This window comes from Ananas comosus, linkage group 4 (genome assembly GCF_001540865.1).
Source record: "Ananas comosus cultivar F153 linkage group 4, ASM154086v1, whole genome shotgun sequence".
Taxonomy (NCBI): Eukaryota; Viridiplantae; Streptophyta; class Magnoliopsida; order Poales; family Bromeliaceae; genus Ananas; species Ananas comosus.
Window position 1 is genome coordinate 11,302,523 of NC_033624.1, and position 6,000 is coordinate 11,308,522.

Below are 6,000 nucleotides of genomic sequence, written 5' to 3' on the forward strand. Positions count from 1 at the left end.
CAGCCTTCTCCGAGAGTAGAGTACGCTTTGGAATTCGCGTAACCCTTTAAAAATGAAAAATCCATTCCTGAAAGGACATTTTCTCTGCAGTCCCCAAATACAGAAAATATTCTGTACACCAAACTGTAGAAAATGCGCCCTTAACTCATGAATTAGACCGTGTTGTATGTTTAAACCATATTATGTAACATATTATCATACCAATAGTAGCGAATTAAGTAAAAGAAACAGCTCGTATGTGCGTTCAATAAAATTTAGAATTTGTGTCCCATGCTCTAACTGTAATATATATATATATATACACGAGCTGATAGTTTTTTTTTTAGAAATAAATAGCATATTACCCGCTTGGTTTATTTCATTTAGAAATAAACTTAGCTGAAAATATGAATCAACTAGAATTCGAACTTGAGACCTCGAGTACCAACCACCAAGTCCTTTGTTACTTGCGCTAGGGACGGTCGGTATATATGAGTTGATATTAAAAAAGTTACTCCAGTATGCGTATTACAACTAAGATAACTAGATGAGTGGAGTGTTCAAGGAGGTACGGTCAATGACTACAGCCATTAAAGAATAAAAAAAAAGAGGGGGGAATTAGCTCAACTTTTATATATTGTCTCTATAAAAGTCATGATGCTTTCAAATATATTTCTATCGTTAGAATCCGTTAGAAAATTTTAATTAATCATAAGTTAAATACTTAATCATGATTAGTTTTTGATATTTTTATCCTTTTATATGATACTGTTATGGCTTTTTAAGGGATATATTTATAATGGCAAAATTGAAAATATAAACAGTTCTTTAACGGTAACAAATCAGAGGGATATATTTAACTTTTGCAAGAACAATATATAAAAGTTTAACTTTGTAAGAATATACTTGTTATTATTCATTATATTTATAGAAATCTGTATGAAATTAACCCAAAAAAAATATTGCATGACATTTGAGTATGCTAACATAAGCTACTTATACATAACTTAATTAACTCTCCTCCCATGCATGTGCAAGGCACGTGGCTTAATTGTCACACCCAATTAACACCAAATATTTATTACACTTTGACGCAACACACATGGAGGTATTTTAGATCCTAAAGAAAAAGATTCATATTGCATGATTTCTATAAAAAGAACTTGGAAAAAAAAAAATAGATGCCTAAATTATAATTTAAGCAAGGTTGAGATGTGATCTAATAGCTAATTAGCTCGCTGATCAATTATGATTTTATAATATATTATATATGTTTTTTTTTTTATTTCTTTTTAGGAAATAAAATATATCTTTCATTCATCTAACTTGATAATGTACTTGGTTAGCATGTGATGTGGAAATTGGTGGAATGAGATTTGACATTAGCATCTGATTTGATCCGAGTATAAAATAAGAATTAAAGTGACAATAAAATTAAAAACTTAGATAGTACAATCAAAATTTTAAAAGGTTAAATAATCGGTTCAAAATGGTATACAGTTCAAATAAATTATATGTATTTTCACTGTTATGTATTCTAATGTTAACTTATAATTGTAGCATTTGGAAAAATCCGTAGTTTAAAATGTATGACTTAGGCTCAAATCAAATTAATTTTGATTTAGGAAAAACTTTGGTCGGGAAGAGATTTCAATCTCGAATATCAAATACCACCTCTATGGTTTCGTTCTTTCTTATTTTAGTACCTTATAGTTTAAAATATATGCCTTTCGTATTCTATGATTTTATTTTTCTCTTTTCGTTATCCCCTCTATTAATTTTTTTGTTAAATCAGTGACAAAGTTAAAATCACAGGATATTAAAATAAAAATTCGGTAAACCACATAATACAAAAGTAAATAATCGATAAACCATAGGTAGGATATTTAAAGTTTTTTGTATATAATTTAACAAAAAGTTAACGGAGTCACAAATAAAACTACAGAATACTTAAGTAATACACTTTAATCCATAGAATATTAAAATAAAAAAGTGTGAAACTATAGGAATAGTATTTAAAATTTATTTTAAAATCTAAATAGATGATAAAACTTCAAATACTATCCCTGCTATCTCGCACTTTCTCACTTTAATACCATATGGTTTAAAATGTATCAAGTTAATGCCCTGTGGTTTTATTTTTATCATTTCGTCAGCTTTTTCGTTATTTCATTAAATTATATAAAAAAATCTTCAGATATACCTCATCTAGATTTATCGAATATTCATTTTAGTATTTTTTTAGTTTTAACTTTGTCATTGATTTAACGAAATAAATTAGTAGAATTGATAATAAAAAACTAAAAATAAAATATTTCTAAATTGATATATTTTAAATTACAGGGTACTAAAGTGAGAAAGTGTAAAATTATAGGAGTGGTATTTGAAGTTTTTCCTAAATTGTATACATTTTTACCTTGAAATTTTCCAGTGAGGGTGGAAAGCCGGCAGGGCGGATCACGGTGGGAGATGCAGTCGCATGTGCCGCCCGCCCTCGCCCGCTTGTCGTCGCTTTCCCACCTTCGCTGTGTTTTGCGTAAATCTCGGAACACCCCGCGCAGCCCCACCCCCAACACCATATATGGTCCACATCCACCCTCCAGAAGTGACATGGGCGGGCCCCACACTTTTCCGTCCTTCGAAATTACCAAACTGCCCCCCGTGCAGGCCCGAGCATCTCGCCGGCATGCCCGAAATGCCCCTGCGTGGGTACACATGTCTCAATGTCTGGGAATTAGTGAGAAACTATTACCTGCACCGGGAGTATGTGGACATCTCGTACATTTAGGGATGTAAATGGATCTGGGTTGGTGGAGCACCGCCCCGATCCGCCCCGAATGGGGTAGTAAGTGGGAACAAAAAATATAAAAAAATATAACCCGCCCCGAATCCGCCCCGATCCGCCAAGTAAATGGAGCGGGAGGTGGGAGACTCTTTTCTTCCTTAATCCGTCCCGATCCGTAAAAAATCTGGCTCCCTCCACGATCCGCCCCGAATGGAGCGGTAAGTGGGAGCCAAAAATAAAATGAAAAGTAACCCGCCCCGAATCCGCCCCGCCCCGATAAGAAATGGAGCGGGAGGTGGGGGAACTCTCCCGCCCCCGGATTCGCCCCGTTTGCATCCCTAGGTACATTGCACCCCTTATAATCTCATAATAGAGATATTAAGGTTTGTGTGTGTGTGTGTGTGTGTGTGTGTGTGTGTGTGTGTGTGTGTGACTATAGAAGCACCTCGGAAGATATATATATATATATAGAGTGGGGCTAGAATATTTTTACAAGTATCACCGAAGTGATACTTGTGTGTTTTTAACCATTGGATCTACTTTTTGATTACTAATAGCCTTTAGATCAAACACTATTCCACCTACCACCACCTACCACCATCATCTCAACCTCACATCTCTCCATCCAAGGGCTAAAAACACACAAGTATCACTTGGGTGATACTTTTACAATTATTCTAGCTCTACTCTATATATATATATATATATATATATATATAAAGAGTTTAATTTGAAAAAATATGAAACAAAATTTTATGAGAAAAAAGATTTATATGGAAAACTATTTTTTTTAGTCTTTCCTCCATTTGGTTTCCAAAAAAGACTTTTTGACGAAAACCCTTTTTTTCAAATTTTAGAAAAAAATTAGAGTTCACTTGCTGTACTATTGACAATATATAAATAATATTTACAATCAATTTTTTCACCATTGGATTATTCCTATTTCATCAACCCCCACTAAACTCTACACATCCAAGAGTCAAAAAAAATGATAGTAAATATTATTTTCATACTATAAAACGCACTAAACTCTACACATCCAAGGGTCAAAAAAAATGATAGTAAATATTATTTTCATACTATAAAACGTATTTCAATATATATATATATAGAGAGAGAGAGATATATATAGAGAGAGAGAGAGAGAGAGAGAGAGAGAATTAGGCTACTATAATATCTATAATATAGTACCCTAGATCAATTTTAACGATATGGATCATTAATTTAAACACCCTAAGATCGAAAATGGGACTATAGTACCAGAGCCCCAGTACTATAGATAGTATAGAAGACTAGCGCTCTCTCTCTCTCTCTCTCTCTCTCTCTCTATATATATATATAGTAGGGCTACTATACTCTTATAAGTATATAACCCTTTGTTCTTATGAGTTGTTTTTTAGTATAGAGTTTCCGAATCGACGATCCACAATGTTAAATACGATCTATAGTATTTGAAATTTTTAGAAAATAAATTTCATAATTTTTTGAAGTAATAATAAAGTCCATTAAGCGGGTATAAAATGAACGATCAAAATTGAACGACCTCCTAAAAATAGAAAATTAGATTTTTTTAATTTAAGATTGGAGTTATAAATCTCTATCTATGTAGTAAATATATTTTTCTATCAAAAATTCAATCGATTTCGAATTTTTTACACCGTTAAACTAGCAACATTCCATACCAGTCATTAAAAATTGTTAATTTTAAGTCTTTTGATTGTAAGGTAAATGATGTCGAAAAATTATAAAATTTAGTTTTTAGAATTTTCAAATGCTCTAAATTATATTTAATGGTATGGATCGTCAATTCAAAAATTCTATCATTGAAAACGACTTATGAGTACGAAGTTGATTATACCGATAAGAGTATAATAGCTATACTCTCTATATATAGTAGAGCTAAAATACTATTAATAGTATGAGAATAGTATTTAATATCAATTTAGAATAGTACTATTTAGTATCAATTTAGAATAGTATTGATACTATTGATGGCATGAGAATAGTATTTAGAATATTATGAAAAATCAGAATACTATTGGATGATCAAGATTCTAAATTGATAATCGGCATCGTAGAAATTGATCTACACTATTAAAAATATTTAAAAATTGAATTTTATAATTTTTAAAAAATTATTATCAAGTCCAAGAGTCGAAAAATAAACGGTCTAAAACAAATAATCTTATGAGAATAGAGATTAGACTTCCTTAATTCATGATCGGAGGAGTTATCAAATATCACCTAAATAGTATAAAAAATTTTCTATTCAAAATTTAAGTTGTTTGGATTATTCTACACTGTTAAACAAGCAAACGGCTCATATAGGCAAAAAACTGTCGATTTTGCAATTTTTTGATCACTATATAAATAATTTCTAAAAATTATGAAATTTAATTTTTAAACATTTTAAATATTCTATATCAACTTTAACAATTCCGATTATCAATTCGAAATTTTTATCATAAGAAAAAACTAATAGGATGAAAAGTATCCGTCCTATAGTAACTGAATTCTATATATAGGTTGAGTTATTATGGCTCTGGAAAAGCACCAATTTTTAACTTCTAGGCGATCAGATTCATATTATTACCACAATCAACTAGTAAACTCTAGAGTTTAAGGACTCAAAAGTTGAAAGTATATATTTTCAAAAGTATAGTAGTCTTACACTATATATATATACATATACTATACACTAGGTTCCACACAGTCTATATTATTTCACACCGCCTCGTGGATTGCGTAAGGGTGGACATAAAAACTGTGATTTTTTATGATCGAACTTTTCATTTTCCATAAAGGAGAAGTGAAAACAAAAAAATTCTATTTTTTTTTTCTACATTTGTTGTCACGCCCCGGATGTCTCGTTTTCCGGGCACGCCGACAAATCCGCCGTATACAATGGACTTTTCCTTGTATACGAAGCGTTAAAAGTACCTGTAGATATACAATACTACAAACAGTAGTATAGAGCTGCTCAATAAACAGAAGCTAAACAACTGAGTTTCATATATATAGTCCAAGTCTAAAATACAGAGTTACCCGCACTGGCGAGTTAAGTAAGCTATGTATATAAACTCAGACAAAACATCTACCTGCAGTAGGGGTGCCTCTAGCTCTGTCAGTCGGGTAAAGCTCTAGCTCGCGACGCCCTTGTCTCGATCCTGATCCGCGGAAAGCGCAACAGCCGAAACCTGTGGCTCTGCAAAACAAGAGTAACAACTGGGCGTGAG